This window comes from Budorcas taxicolor, chromosome X (genome assembly GCF_023091745.1).
Source record: "Budorcas taxicolor isolate Tak-1 chromosome X, Takin1.1, whole genome shotgun sequence".
NCBI classification, from domain to species: Eukaryota; Metazoa; Chordata; class Mammalia; order Artiodactyla; family Bovidae; genus Budorcas; species Budorcas taxicolor.
Genome location: NC_068935.1, coordinates 17,588,951 through 17,606,242, shown reverse-complemented (window position 1 = coordinate 17,606,242; position 17,292 = coordinate 17,588,951).

Below are 17,292 nucleotides of genomic sequence, written 5' to 3'. Positions count from 1 at the left end.
ATTTCTTAGAGACCTTCGGGGCAGATATGAAGCAACTAGTTGGAATGGATCTGGAGCACACAAGTGAAAGTTCAGGCCTGGGGGTTCAGACTATACAACAGCAAACACATGAGGCTCACTACTTGTTAGAGACTGGTCCAAGTCCTCTTATATACATGATCTCAATGGATCCTCAAAGAAATAGAGGAAAACAACAGATTGGGAAAGACTAGAGATCTCTTCAAGAAAATTAGAGATACCAAGGGAACATTTCATGCAAAGATGGGCTCGATAAAGGACAGAAATGGTATGGACCTAACAGAAGCAGAAGATATTAAGAAGAGGTGGCAAGAATACATGGAAGAACTGTACAAAAAAGATCTTCATGACCCAGATAGTCATGATGATGTGATCACTAATCTAGAACCAGACATCTTGGAATGTGAAGTCAAGTGGGCCTTAGAAAGCATCACTACAAACAAAGCTAGTGGAGGTGATGGAATTCCAGTTGAGCTGTTTCAAATCCTGAAAGATGATGCTGTGAAAGTGCTGAACTCAATATGCCAGCACATTTGGAAAACTCAGCAGTGGCCACAGGACTGGAAAAGCTCAGTTTTCATTCCAATCCCAAAGAAAGGCAATGCCAAAGAATGCTCAAACTACCGCACAATTGCACTCATCTCACATGCTAGTAAAGTAATGCTCAAAATTCTCCAAGCCAGGCTTCAGCAATACGTGAACCATGAACTCCCTGATGTTCAAGCTGGTTTTAGAAAAGGCAGAGGAACCAGAGATCAAATTGCCAGCATCCGCTGGATCATGGAAAAACCAAGAGAGTTCCAGAAAAACATCTATTTCTGCTTTATTGACTATGCCAAAGCCTTTGACTGCGTGGATCACAATCAACTGTGGAAAATTCTGAAAGAGATGGGAATACCAGACCACCTAACCTGCCTCTTGAGAAATCTGTATGCAGGTCAGGAAGCAACAGTGAGAACTGGGCATGGAACAACAGACTGGTTCCAAATAGGAAAAGGAGTACATCAAGGCTGTATATTGTCACCCTGCTTATTTAACTTCTATGCAGAGTACATCATGAGAAATGCTGGACTGGAAGAAACACAAGCTGGAATCGAGATTGCCGGGAGAAATATCAATAACCTCAGATATGCAGATGACACCACCCTTATGGCAGAAAGTGAAGAGGAGCTAAAAAGCCTCTTGATGAAAGTGAAAGAGGAGAGCAGAAAAGTTGGCCTAAAGCTCAACATTCAGAAAACGAAGATCATGGCATCCGGTCCCATCACTTCATGGGAAATAGATGGAGAAACAGTGGAAACAGTGTCAGACTTTATTTTTTGGGACTCCAGAATCACTGCAGATGGTGACTGCAGCCATGAACTTGAAAGACGCTTGCTCCTTGGAAGAAAAGTTATGACCAACCTAGATAGCATATTCAAAAGCAGAGACATTACTTTGCCGACTAAGGTCCATCTAGTCAAGGCTATGGTTTTTCCTGTGGTCATGTATGGATGTGAGAGTTGGACTGTGAAGAAGGCTAAGTGCCGAAAAATTGATGCTTTTGAACTGTGGTGTTGGAGAAGACTCTTGAGAGTCCCTTGGACTGCAAGGAGATCCGACCAGTCCATTCTGAAGGAGACCAGCCCTGGGATTTCTTTGGAAGGAATGATGCTAAAGCTGAAACTCCAGTACTTTGGCCACCTCATGCAAAGAGTTGACTCATTGGAAAAGACTCTGATGCTGGGAGGGATTGAGGGCAGGAGGAGAAGGGGACGACCAAGGATGAGATGGCTGGATGGCATCACGACTCCATGGACGTGAGTCTGAGTGAACTCTGGGAGATGGTGACGAACAGGGAGGCCTGGTATGCTGCGATTCATGGGGTCGCAAAGAGTCGGACACGACTGAGTGACTGAACTGAACTGACCTGAACTGAATGGATCCTCATGTTACAGATGTGCAAACAAAGGTACAGAGTAACTTGCCAAAGTTACTAGCATGTGATTGGGTCTGGGGGGATCGGAACTCAAGCAGACTGATTTTAGGGTCACTGCTCCCAGCCCTCTGTGCTGTGCTGCCTCTCTCAGGGACCATTTCATCTGCAGAAAGAGAACACTTGAATCTAGGACAATAGAGGCAAGGCTGAAGGCAGAGACTTTAAGAAAAATCTACATCTATAAGGAGAGAGTAATATAAGAGGAATCTACTGAAGAAAACAGAGAAGAGATAGGAAGCTAACAGGGAAATGGGGAAATTGTAGAGGCCAAAGGACACAGAGTTTCAGGAAGGAGGGGGTGTCTGATCCTGCTTGTGATTGTCACTAGTAACCTTCCAGATGACTATTTAGTGGGGGACAGGGAAAGCCCGAGGGAAAGAGGTAAGGAGTGAGATGGTGGTAGGAATAGAAAACAGTTGTATGGACTATTCTTTGGGGAATGTTGGAAATGAAGTGAAAGGGAATGATAATTGATTGATAAAGTTTTGGAAGGAGTCAGCATAGCCTCTTGGATCATGCAGACAGATCAGACTTCCTGTTCTGCCACTTACTTGCTGGGTGGCCTCGGGTAAGTGAGTTAACTTCTTGGAGCCTCAATTTCTTCATAATAATAACAGAAATAATAATTATATATGTGTGCATGCATGCTAAGTCACTTCAGACATGTCCAACCCTGTGCAACCTTATGGAATGTAGCCCGGCAATCTCGTCTGTCCATGGGATTCTCCAGGCAAGTTTACTGCAATAGGCTGCCACAGCCTCCTCCAGGGGATCTTCCTGACCCAGGGATCAAATATGCTTTCCCTAGGGAAAAATCTGCCAGTGCTCAAGGCATACAGTGGCACTTGTGAAGTTCATCTCTTGGGACGGGCAGCTAGCATCAGTGCCTACCTCACAGTGATAACAGAGAGCAAATGCTGACCCAATGCTCTCTGAGCAATATGTCAACTCTGGCTTCTAGAAGCTTCCATCTGAAAACAACTAACATGGGAAGGGATGTTAGGCTTCTTTTCTGCATTTTCCCTCTATCCCACCCATTTCTTTTTTTTTTTTCTTTTTTTCCCACCCATTTCTTTAGCTCCCTTTGCCACTGGTCTTCTGCTCCTTTCCATTGAGTCTTTGGAGGGACCACCCACAATTACAACCCTTCCTGCCTTCTCATCTAGGTCAGTCTCAGAGATGTTTCTAGTTGGAAGGATCACTTTCTCAAAGCTGACGTTGCTACCTATGCATATCTGGTGACACTGACTTGAGCTTTCCTAAAAGTGGGAGTCTATGTCAACAGAGAACTGGAATTCAAGCAACATGCCTGGAAGGGGAGATGTAGGGGCAAGGGTTTCCTATAGCAGACTCAAGGACATGTGCCACTGAGCACTGTCAGCTGATCTGAAGAGAGTCCCCGGCTTTGGTGAAACAAACCTGTTCTCATCTAGCTAGAGAAAAGTGGCATTTCTCCTTTAAGACCAGGCCCAGTGCAAATACAATATGCAGAGTCTGGCCGCTGGGCCTTCTCTTCAGTGTGTGCTGATCACCTTTTGAAAAAGAAGAAAGGATGTCTTCACAAAAACAGAAACAGACCAACGGAACAGGATAGAAAGCCCAGAAATAAACCCATGCTCCTACGGTCAGTTAATCTATGACAAAGGGATCAAGACTACACAATGGTGGAAAGACAGTCTCTTCAATAGATGGTGCTGGGAACACTGGACAGCTACATGTAAAAATAGAAACTACAATATTCTTTAATACCATACACAAAATAAGCTCAAAATGGATTAAAGACCTAAATGTGAGAATCTCTTAAAGGAAAATGTAGGCAGCACACTCTTTTTCTTTTTTTCTAAATCGCAGCAATATCTTTTTCAATCTGTCATTGAGTCTAACAGAAATAAAAACAAAATAAACAAATGAGACCTAATTATACTCAAAAGTTTTTGCACAGCAAAGGAAATCATAAAGAAAATGAAAAGACAACTCACAGATGTATAATGATATATAATGTTAAATGGACTTCATTCAAGTATAGGCTCAGGCAAACGTGGAAGTCTCAGGTATACACAGTGGCATAATTATGTAGAAGAATAAAGCCTTTTGTTCTTGTTCTTATTCAGTTGGTAAGTCATGTCTGATTCTTTGCTTTCCCCATGCACTGCAGCATGCCAGGCTTCCCTGTCCTCCACTATCTCCCAGAGTTTGCTCAAATTTATGTCCATTGAGTCAGTGATGCCATCTAACCATCTCATCCTCTGCTGCCCCCTCTCCTTTTGCCTTCAGTCTTTCCTAGCATCAGGGTCTTTCCCTAGTGAGTTGGCTCTTTGCACCAGGTGGCCAAAGTACTAGAGCTTCAGCTTCAGCATCACTCCTTCTAATGAATATTCAGGATTGAGTTCCTTTAGAATTGACTAGTTTGATCTCTTTACAGTTCAAGGGACTCTCCAGCACCACAATTTGAAAACATCAATTCTTTGGCATTCAGCCTTCTTTATGGTCCATCTCTCACATCCATACATGACTACTGGAAAAACCATAGCTTTGACCATACAGATCTTTGTTGGCAAAATGATGTCTCTGCTTTTTAATACTTCATCTAGGTTTGTCATAGCTTTTCTTCCAAGGGGCAAGTGTCTTTTAATTTTCTGGCTGTAGTCACCATCTGCAGTGATTTTGGAGCCCAAGAAAATAAAATCTGTCTCTGCTTCCACATTTTCCCCATCTATTTGCCATGAAGTGATGGGACCAGATGCCATGATCTTTGTTTTCTGAATGTTGAGTTTTAAGCCAGCTTTTTCACTCTCCTCTTTCACTTTAATCAAGAGGCTCTTTAGTTACTCTTCACTTTCAGCCCTTAGAGCAGTATCATCTGCATATCTGAGGTTATTGATATTTCTCCCAGCAATCTTGATTCCTGCTTGTGATTCATCCAGCCTGGCATTTCACATGATGTACTCTGCATATGTTAAATAAGCAGGGTGACAATATACAGCCTTGTCGTATGCCTTCCCCAATTTTGAGCTGGTCAGTAGTTCCATGTCTGGTTTTAACTGTTGCTTCTTGGCCTGCATACAGTTTTCTCAGGAGATGGGTAGAGTGGTTTAGTACTCCCATCTCTTTAAGAATTTTCCACATTTTGTTGTGACCCAAGCAAAGGCTTTAGTGTAGTCAATGAAGCAGAAGTAGATGTTTTTCTGGAATTCTCTTGCTTTCTCCATGATCAAATGAATGCTGGCAATTTGATCTCTGATTCCTCTGCCTTTTCTAAACCCAGCTTGTACGTCTGAAAGTTCTCAGTTCAAGCTATCTGAAGCCTAGCTTGAAAAGTTTTGAGTGTAACCTTGCTAGCATGTGAAATGAGTACAATTAGTTTGACCATTCTTTGGCATTGCCCTTCTTTGGGATTGGAATGAAATGTGACCTTCTCCAGTCCTGTGGCCACTGCTGAGTTTTCCAAATTTGCTGACATTTTGTGTGCAACACTTAAACAATATTATCTTTTAGGATTTTAATAGCTCACTTGGAATTCTGTCACTTCCACTAGCTTTGTTCATAGTGATGTTTCCTGAGGCCCACTTGACTTCACACTCCAGAATGTCTGGCTCCAGCATGAGTGACCACACCATCACGGTTACTGAGATCATTAAGACCTTTTTTGTATAGTTTTTTCTGTGTATTCTTGCCAACTCTTCTTAATCTCTTCTGCTAATTATTAGACAAATGCAAATCAAAACTACAATGAGATATCATTTCACACTGGTCAGAATGTCCATCATCAAGAAGTCTACAAAAAATAAATGCTGGAGAACACTTTTACACTGTTGGTGGGAATGAATATTGGTGCAGCCACTATGGCACTATGGAGAACAGTGTGGTGGTTCCTTAAAAAGCTAAAAATAAAGCTACCATATGATCCTGCACTTTCAGGCCTGGGGATACATCTGGAGAAAAACACGATCCAAAAGGATATATGCAGCCTAGTGTCCACTGCAGCACTGTTTACAACAACTAAGACATGTCATCAACACAAGAATGGATAAAGAAGATGTGGTATATATGTATGTGTATATATATATATATATACCAATATATTGTATATACATATATATATATATATACAATTAATATTTTGTTGTTGTTTAGTTGTTAAGTCATGTCCGACTCTTTTTGTGACCCCATGGACTGTAGCCCTCCAGGTTCCTCTGTCCATGGGATTTCCCAGGCAAAAATACTGCAGTTGGTTGCCATTTCCTTCTCCAGGGAATCTTCCCTGCCCAGTGATCGAACCCACATCTCCTGTATTGGCAGGTGGTTTCTTTACCACTGAGACCCCAGGGAAGCCCACAATGGAATATCACTCAGTCGTTAAAAAGAATGAAATAATGCCATTTGCAACAACATGGATGGACCTAGAGAGTGTCATATTGACTGAAGTAAGTCAGACAGAGAAGGAGAAATATGGTCACTTAGATGGGAAATATATAAAGAAGTGATACAAATGAACTTATTTACTAACAGAAACAGACTCACAGGCTTAGAGAATGAATTTACCCTTCCCAGAGGGGATGGGAAAGGGAAAAGGATAGTTAGGGAGTTTGGGATGTACATGTACACACTGTTATATTTAAAATGGATAACCAGCAAGGTCCTACTGTATAGTACAGGGAACTCTGCTTAATGTTCTGTAACAACCTAAATGGGGAAAAGAATTTGAAGAAGAATAAATACATGTATATGTATAACTGAATCACTGTGCTGTACACCTGAAACTATCAAAGCATTGTTAATCAACTGTGCTCCAATGTAAAATAAAAAGTTAAAAAAAGAAAGAAATATTAGCTGTGAAAAAAAAGACAGAAAGGGTGTGTCGGAGAGGTGGAATTCTAGACTTAGACTGTAATGTCAATTCTATATTTGGAGATTCTCTGAGTGATTGAGCATGGTCCTGTTACTCAAAGGCCTCTCAGGTCCTCCAGCCTGTGAATCTGGGTCACCTCTAGAGTTATGTTCAAGATTCTATATTTTCCCATCCCTCAGCTGTTCCTGGTAGTAGGCTGGCCCACTCAGAAACTCCCCCACTTCCTTCTGAGTATCCCCTGGAGTGATGCCTGCCATGTGCCTATACTCAGCTCTGTCAGCTGTACTCATTACCCTGATATTTTTGTTCTACTCCAGAACCCATTGTCCACACCAGTTATTGTTGCTGAGCGTGGCCATAAGGGGTATATGGATGTCCATGCCTAGGGACCTGCCTGGCACCAGACACCCCTGTGTAAGCCAGGAGAAATGGCCTTGACAAACCATCCTTCTCTAATTCTCTTCCGCATTAGGTTAGGGGTGCCCAAAGTTAGGCCTGCTTCTGCCTAGAGTCTCATAAAGTCCCTAGTAAATTGTTTTCCTAGCCTCTGAGCCTCAGGGCTCACATAGTCGCTTACAAAGTCACCACTGGTTTCTGACCGCTCTTTTTACCAAATGGGCTTTAAGCTCAGCTCAGTGGACAAGGAGGGGAATAGGAGTCTGACCAGTCTCCCAAGTCAGTTTCCCAGGGAAAAATTCTGCCAGTGCCCAAGGCATACAGTGGCATTTGTGAAGTTCATCTCCTGGGAGTGGCAAATAACATTATTACTCATCTCATAAAGATACTGAAAGCAAGTGCTCTCTTGCAGTGAGCAACCTTGTGGAGGAGATTTGAACAAGCTAATTAGGTACTATGGCAGCAAGAAGGGCCCAGTTGAGATTGGTAGTCATGACTGGAGGGTATGTAAAAGGCTGCTCAGTTATGTATTAATATTTCTCCAGCAGCACTTTGCAACAGGCATGGAGAAAGAAGTTTTCCCTTCTTTCAAGTGGAAATATTTCTGCTCTTTCTTGGTCATGGAAAAGGTCCTGGATCAGGACTGAGGAGTCCTGGGTCCAAAGGCAGTGGTTTTATCATCATCTGTGTGACCATGGGACAGCTAATGTGACTTTTCAATATCTTTTATCTTATCTACCTCAAAGGTTGTTATGTGAAAGAAAGGTGATGGGTAAAACCAAAGAGAATGAAAAACGGCTCCATGATAAACATTGAAAGCTAAGTTGTGGCAAAATTAAAAGAAAAAAGAGAAATATTTGCAACACATACTACAAAGGGTTTACTACACAAAGGGCTCTTGCAAATCAAAAAGAAAGTAGAAAAATGGGTAGAAAGAATAAATAGGCAATTAATAGAACTACAGTCATAAACAGAGAATTGATGTTTAGCCTCACTAATAAAAAATTAAAATTAAACAACTGGGAATTCCTTGGCTGTCCAATGGTTAAGACTTTGCCTTCTAATGTAGGGGATGTGAGATTCAATCCCTGGTCAGGGAGCTAAGATCCCACATGCCTCACAGTCAAAAAACAAAGCATAAAAAAGCAGAAGCAATATTATAACGAGTTCAATGGTGGTGGTGGTTCAGTTGCTAAGTCGTGTCTAACTCTTGCAACCCCATGGACTGTAGCCCACCAGGCTACTCTGTCCATAGGATTTTCCAGGCGAGAATACTGGAGTGGGTTGCCATTTCCTTCTCCAGGGGATCTTCCAGACTCAGGGACTGAACCTGGGTCTCCTGCACTGCAGGCAGATACTTTACCAACTGAGCTACCATGGAGTTATAACAAGTTCAAAAAAGGTTTTAGAAATAGTCCACATCAAAAAAATGTTTTAAAAAAACAACATTGTCTTATATATTTTACCTATCGGATTTACAAAAATTAATAACACTTTAATAACTAGTGTTGGTAGAGGTGTGAGGACCCAAACATTCTTGTACACTCTTGGTGGGAAAGCAGGCTGGCACAATATTTCTAAGCCAAGAATTCCATTTCTAGCAATTTATTCTACAGATATACTCACACAATGATATATATGTAATAAAATCTACTACTTCAAAGTTTGTAACAGTAAAAAGCAAGCCAACAGACAAAAACCCTTGTACAGAACTAAAATTTCCTTCAAAAGAAAATTAATTATGTAACATATGATGGAGTACCATGCAGCCACATTAAAAAGAATGCCACAGAAATAATCCAAGATAAATGATTAAAGGAACACAGTGAGTGTAGACCAGTGTATGTATAATTGTATCCCCTTTAAAAATATCTGTGTATAGTAGGAAAACATATAGAGGAATACACAACAAACTTAACAGTGGTTACTCCTAGGAGGGTGATTATAAAGACTTTCTACTTAATGTCTTTCAGGAATTTTTCCCATCATTGCGCCACAAAAAACGTTTAAACCTACAGAATTAGAAAGACTTGTGCAGTGAACACTTGTTTTCTCACACTTAGGTTCTGCCATTAACATTTTTCTTTACTTGCTTTATCACATGTATCTCTTGAACTACCTTTTCCTCTAGCCATCCCTTCATATATTTTACATTCACTTGAAGTTTAGAGTAGGGGGCTTCCCAGATGTCTCAGTGGTAAAGAATCCACCTGCCAATGCAGGAGACTCAGGTTCGATCCCTGGTTCTGGAAGATTCCCTGGAGAAGGGCATGGCAACCCACTCCAGCATTCTTGCTTGGAGAATCCCATTGACAGAGGAGCCTGGTGGGCTATAGTCCATGGGGTCGCACAGGGTCGACATGACTGAAGCGACTTAGCACACACACACAATATATTTGTCGTAACTAATTAACCAATACTGATACGTAATTATTAACTGAAGCCCACAATTTAATCATATTTTACCAGTTTTCCCCTAATGCCCTTTTTTCGTTCCACTATGCCATATAGGATACCACATTACATTAAGCTATCCTAGCTCTTTTGGCTTCTCTGGGCTGCGACAATTTCACAGGGTTTCCTGGTTTTTGATGACCTGGATAGTTTTGAGGAGCACAGGTCAACTCTTTTTATAGAATGTCCCTCAATTTAGGCTTGTCTGATGTGTTTCTCATGGTTAGATTTTGGTTCTGCAATGTATCCATATTTATAATTATCATGTTTAATTTTTGTAATGCGACAATAAAGATATAGGTTCTAAAGGCATGATGGTAGGTGGTGGTGATGAGCAGTCAGGTGGCTGACAATAAGGAACTAAAAGAAGCAGGTCTACTTGGAGCAACTTGGGGAAACAAGACATGAGAATGTGGAAAGTTCCGATTGCCCAGAGTGGTCCAGGCTGACTAAATGTAGGCATATCCTTGCAGCGGCTATAACCTGTTTTAGAAGAGGCTGGCGGTGGCGGCTGGAGGGAAGAGATTCCCCAAAGGGGACTGAGATCTTTCCATAACAAATGTCTCCGAAATCAAGAAGCTTTTCTAATCTTGAAGGATTGACTATTCAGCACCACGTCAAGTGAGAATTCCTCACCACCTGCGCAGATAGCGACTTGAATCTGGATAGTGAAACCAGTTCTGGGAATGTCCAAGCTTGAACACAGCCTCAGCACTGGGTCTATTTTGGGAACATTTGGACATATTCTACAGCATCATATTTATACTCTGGCAAAACAAGCGAAGGTTCAAAGAAATAATCTTGGGCCGCCTTCGTACACCCCACGTTTTCCTCTACCGCGTGGCATCTAAGCAGAGACGGGGAGAGCGGGGTGGCTGGTTAACCATTAGAACACTTGTCCATCTGTTGGGGTCGAGCGGGACTGGAAAGAGCAAGAGCCCAGGACGCGGGGTTAATGGAGGCAAGAGGGATCGAGTCAATGAAATGTGACAGAATCAGTACGCGGGATGCTTGACGAGAGCACATTCACTTATTTCACAGAGGAGGGGGACTAGGGTTACACCCAGCAACTGCTGATGCTTGATGAAAAAAAACAACCTGATGCGTTTGGTCTTTGCGGGCTGCCTCCAGCACCCCAAAAGGCCTCTCAAGCGGAGCTCGATATCCTTTCTTGATTTTCTCTGGGTATTTTTTTGGCGGCTTAAGATTGTTCCTCTCCCTCGCCATCCGTCCAGTTCCACCACCCTGCCCTCTCCCCCGAGGTGGGGAATTCCACGGGGATTTGGAAAGGAGGAGGCTTGGGTGTGTGTGTGTGTTTCACTCTCCAAGTGAAGGTGTGCCCAAAGGACATGTGTATGTGTGTTGCGGGAGGAGTGGGGCGGGGGAGGGGAGCGGCACAGCGAACTGGTGGAAAATGAGCAGTTGGAGACGCTCCCAGGCGAGAGAGGATTTTAGATCCGGCGCTGGTGGGGGCAGGAAGAAGAAATGGGGAGGGGTTGGAGATAGTGGAAAGCGACGGAATCTAGGATCCTCCCCTGGCTATTAAAACTCAGCACCTGGTCTAAGACTCTGCCCACAAATGACACATTAATTAATGTTCTAATAATACCGAAGATTTATTGAGCACTCAAATCTTCCTAGGAGCTAGATTTCATAAGCGTTATCATCTTTAATCTTTCTCTCCTTCCTCAATACCCTGGCAGAAGGGTAACGATATTATTGCCTCTATTTCACAAAGGAGATACTGAATCCCGGAGGGGTTACCTAACTTGCCCAAGGTCACAATTAGCAAGTGGCCGAGTTGCGATTTGAATTCAGGGCCTGTGCGCTCAAGTTTCTGTCTTGCGTGAGAGGCCTCAGCGTGAATGGTCGGGGTTTGCAGGATGAGGATGTCATCAGTTCCAAGCCCTTCCTTCTCAGAGTCAGGCCTCTCCGTTGTCATCTCTTCATCCCCCGGCAGTAATCCTCCCATCCCTAGCCCCCAGGGCACAGAGATAGGAGCCTTCCATGACTCCAGTCTAAAGGGATGGGAACAGTGAAAGGCGGAGTAACAATAGCTGGCCTGCCTCTGTCCCATTCCCTTCCTCTGTGATCCTCTGGGCTTCCTCACCTCCTCCCCCAGATTCTCACCCTCTTGTGACAAGAGGTGCTTGCCGCCTCCTTGCTTAATGGCTCAAGGGGTGGGTGGCAGGATGTGGTGCAGCCTGGGCTTCCAGGCAGCCTTCTCGGGTGGCCCAATTTCTGCGCGCTGGCGGCCGGGCTACACCCGCCTATGTGTGTGTGTGTGTGTGTGTGTGTGTGTGTGTGTGTGTATATATATATATATATATTTTTTTTTTTGCTCTGCTTTCTGCCGCAGCCGCCCCCATCTGCCTGCAGTCAGAGGCTTGCTCTCTTTACCTTCAGAAAATGACTGTGAAGCGCCCGCCAGTCCAGGCCGCTGTAGGCAGCTGGCCGCAGACGCGCGGGGATTAACAGCTCCTGGGCTGCGGCTGACCTCCAGCAACGTTGTGCTCCGCGCTTGGGTCCTGCCGCACGCCTGCCTCTGCGCGCCTGACCGGCTTCTCTTTTTCTTTCTTTTTTTCTTTCCTTTCCTTTCTCTCTCTCTCTCTCTTTCTTTCATTCCTTCCTTCCTCGTCTTTTTCTTTCCTTCCTGCCTTCTTTCTTTCCTCCCTTTCTTCTTTCTTTCCTTTTATCGCCGCCCCCACCCCCACCCTTTATGCTGGCTTCTGTCTTATTCTCTCTTTTTCTCATCTTCTTGAATTTCTTTTTACTAAGGGTTTTTAAGATGATGTGCTTGGTCTTCAGCAATACAAAGATATATTGGGGGAACATATCAGTGTTCAATTTCAGTGTTCCGTTTGCTGTGTACCCTTTCACACTTTTCTCCCCCATCCTGCACACCTTAGTTTAAGTTTTGACACAGGTTTTCTTTAGATTTGAAGACTTTACCAAAATTGCAGATGTTCTTCGTTATTTGAAAACTTTTGGCCTGTTACATATTCCTTTAATAAATATAGCCAGATAGCCGCAGTACCAGGATCTTGTGACAGAAGTGAAGCATTTTGGTTTGATACACAGGGCATGTTTCCTGTACACATGTTCAATTGTAAGCTTGAACTGCTTTGAGCGGAATTCAGACAGATCCTCCTCTGAGTTCAGCTCAATGCCCACGGATACATGGTCCCTTCTCCCACCTACTGTAAACTAAAATTGCCTCTTACTATGCTTCATACTCTGCCTCTTTAAAAAAACAATAATATATCATGGAGACCTCTCTTGGCAGACAGAGCTAGCACTCATGCTTGATTTCAGCTTTTCAGTATTCCTATAACTTACTCAACTTTTCCCGTTTTGATGAGCCTTCAGATTGTTGTCCTTTATTTTGCCATTGCCAACTGTAGTGAACATCCTTGGACATAGGTCTCTGCTCACTTATAAAAAGAACATATTAGGTTACAGACCTGTAAGAGGTATCACCAGATCGAAGGTTTGTACATTTAAAATTTTTTGGTAGTTGCTACCTGATTACCTTTGAAAATGGTTGTAGCAACTCCCTTGTCTACTAAAGATAGAGTAAGAGAGTTGCTATTGCCTGTGCTGAATATTATCAATATTTTAAAATGGTGCCAGTCAGAAGGGTAAGAAGTGCTGTCCCATCATTTATAATATTTTTATCCTTGACAACCAGGCTGGAAACTTCTGTTTGATATCTGTATTTCCACTTCTGTGATTTGTCTCTTCACTACCTTTGCCATAAATTTCAGATTGTTGGCTTTTTCATAGAAAATTTTAGGGTTATATTATAGGCTTTATATTTTTATTATAGGGTTATAAATCTGTTTCTTTTATATTTTAGGATTATGAGTCTGTTTTAATTGCGGACATTTCATCTCAGTGAAATTTTTACTTTTTCTTTTGCCCCACAGTAAATTTTAAATTATGTTGTCAAAATTGCCAATCTTTACAGCTTATTAGTTTCCTATCTTACATAAGAAGGCCTCTCCCACTCTGTGATTCTAAAAATATTCTTTTTAATTTTCTTCTAAAGTTTTCATATGAAAATTTAAATATTTAATCCATCTGGAATTTATTTTGTGAGTAACACAAGGTAACAGTGTAACAATTTAATCCCAGTTACCTAGCCAAAGGACTTTCTTTCTCAGTGAAAAACAGCTTCTGCTAATCTTATATTTAGCTCTAGCCATGTAGGCCTGAGGCAACTCACAAAAGGCCAATCCTGGGGGCTACCACCATAGACACAACACTTGGCATTTATCTTAACTCTTCTGTTTCAACACTGTGGTAGATCAAGGTCATTCTCACAGAGGCCAGGAACAGCCTAGGCTTGATGTTACCTTTTCTTTTCAAAGTATTTCTTATAGTATTAATTGGATTTTGCTAAACAGTCTATTAGATTGAAGTGGTTTCTAAGTTTTTTTAAAAAGGTTTTATTATTATCCATACCTGCTGAATCATATCAAATACTTTTCCATTACTTTTTAATACAATTATATAACATTCCTCTCCGTTAACTTGTGGATGTAATGAATTATATTGATAGATTGCTTAATTTAACCATATTTGCATTCTTCAAATAAACCTTGTTTCATCAGAGTGAATTAGGTTTTTGCTGCTACTCTGGCATGTGTTTGCTAATATTTTATTAAAACATTTTGCATCTATATTCATAAGTAAAAGTGGTCTTTAGTTTTATCTTTGTTGTATTCTTTAATCACATTTTTTAAAGGTTATTTGTAGAATACATTGGGGTGCTCTATATAAACCCAGATCAGTTTGAATAACAGAAAGTTTTTTTGAAGGTTAGATAGAACTCAGAAATTTCCTTTTTTTCCCCCTGTGATTACTGGTCTGTTCAGATCTCCTATGATTTCTTGAGTGTATTATATTCTTTGTCTTGCTAAAAATTTGTTCATTTGCTTTAGATTTTCATTATTGAAAAAATTGCTTATAATTTTGTCTTATAATTATGTCAATGTTTTATCTAAGTGGTTATATCTTATTTTTCATTTCTAATAATACATTTTAACCTTTGCTCTTAAAAAAATAAAAAACCTAGGCTGCTGAAGGGAGTAGTTTTATTTTATAGGTCCGTTGATTTGGCTTTATTCATCCTCCTTTGTGTCTGTGGGAGATGAGTAGGATTGTGTGGTGGTAGTAGCTTTTGCTTCTTTAATTTTAGCTTCTGTCTTTATTAATTCTCTCTTTCCACTTTCTTTAAGTTAATGTTTTTTTTTAATTTGTAAGTTTAATTTTTAGTTCATTTATTTTCATGCTTATTTTTTAGTAACAAAAATATCTGAGGCTATAAATTTCCCTCAGAGTTTAACTCTAGCCACATCTTACAGATTTTCTTTTATGGAATGTTCTTTAAATTATTTCTAGATAATTTGTAACTGCAATTTTGATTTCCAGTTTGACCCAGTGACTGTTCAGGAGAGTATTTCTTCATTTTCAAATGTTGAATTTTGGAGAGTTATGGTTTTTGTGAATTTCTTGTTTTATTTTATTTTAGTCAGAGAATATAGTATATACATTTCTTCCTTTTGGAGTTCATTGGACTTTCTTTGTTGCCAAGTACCTGACTGATTTTTAGAAATGTTAAGAATGTGTCTTCTTTGTAAGGTTCAACTTTATAATACATTCATCTGTTCATTGTATTACTTGGATTCTTTATATCCTTGCTTATTTCTTGTCTCCTTTATTTGCTAAATATTTAAAGAAGTATACAAATTTTCTCACTATAACTCTGGCTTTCTGTTGTCTTTTGTTTCTAGATTTTTTTTTTCCTTATGTATTCACTGCTACATTGTTTAGTGCATAAGCTTTATGATATTTAAATTCTGTGTGTCTTTTTATCATTAGATGAATATATCCTTGTTCTGTTTAATTCTTCTGGCTTTGAATTTCACGTTATCTGACTTTAATACTGCATTATTTTTACTTGCACTCATCTCGTATGTCTTTCTGTTGCTTTATATTTAGTATTTCTTTGTTCTTTTTTTCCAGGAGTATTCATTATATGTACCATATCGTTGTTTTTTTAAAACAAAAACTGAAAATCCATTTTATTTTTTTGAGGAAAGAATAATTTAAGCCTGGGCTTCCCAGGTGGTGCTACTGGTAAAGAACATGCCTGCCAGTGCAGGAGATCTTCCCTGGGTTGGGAAGATCCCCTGGAGGAGGGCATGGCAACCCACTCCACCCTGGAGAATCCAATTGACAGAAAAGCCTGCTGGGCTACAGTCCATAGGGTTGCAAAGAATCAGACAAGACTGAAGCAACTTAGCATGCAGGCATACTTATTGCAAAAACAAATATATTTGATCTTCTTTCTTCTCTCATGGTTTGTTCATTACACTTTTTGTTTCCAGTTTTCTCTTTCCTTACTTTTCTAGGTTTATCAACTTTTTTAAATCAAAAATGTTAAAATCCTTTATTTGCCTTTTTTCTTTCCCCAAGGAATTTAGAAGTTCTCTAAATAGAGCTCTATTGTGCTGGTGGTTACACTCCTATTTTTAACAATCATATTTAAACTACTTTTCTCCTTAGATATACAAATATTTAATAATAAATATATTCTCACTCAACCACACATTTTACAAAGATCAGTGGCTACCTCAAGGTGAGTTGATTAGCGAGGATTCAACAGGAAGTGGGGAGACCAGCTAGGCAGTAATTGCTATGACTAAGAGAAGAAGTTTTTCCATGGAGTGTATGTGTTTTTTGATTTTTCATTTCAAGTATTTTTACTTAATACATACTATGCTGTCATATTATCATCATCCTTTTATATTTATCAGTAAATATTATAACCACTGCTTCTTGAAACTTAAATCCCTAAATCTTTACTAATCTTGAAATGTTTGTTTTGATTTCATTTTAATTTGCTTAGTCATTTCTTCAGTAATTTTTTTGTCTTTGAGTGTCTGACAATGTCTTTTGCCCACACAGATGAATAATATCTTGAATGAGTCCAAGATTACTGAATGATAATCCTCTCACTTGTCTGTAGATATTATTTCATCATTTTTTCGCTTTCACTGAGGAAAGTGAGACCTCTGAGTCTAGTCTGATTCTTTCCTTGATAAATATAAAATCAAATGAAAAGAAGCTTCTTTGTCTGAAAGCTTGTAAGATTTTTCTCTTTATCCGTGAAATTTGTAAGTATAGAGATGTTTTCTTCTATCATTTTCTTGATTATCATATTTGTACCTATTCATTTTTTTATTGGGCTTCCCTGGTGGCTCAGTGGTAAAGAATCCTCCTGCTAATGCAGGAAATGTGGGTTTGATCCCTGGGTTGGGAAGATCCCCTGAAGAAGGATATGGCAACCCACTCCAGTATGATTGCCTGGGAAATTCCATGGATAGAGGAGCCTGCCAGGCTATAGTCCATGGGGTCACAAAAGAGTTGGACATGACTTAGTGACTAAACAACCATAACTTGTTCACTTTTATTATTCCTGATATTTTATTTTTATACATCAAGTTTTCTGGATATGTCTCTATCTCTTATAATTTCAGTTTTTCTGTGCTTTTGCTCTTGTATTGTGGGTTATTTCTCCAGTTTATCC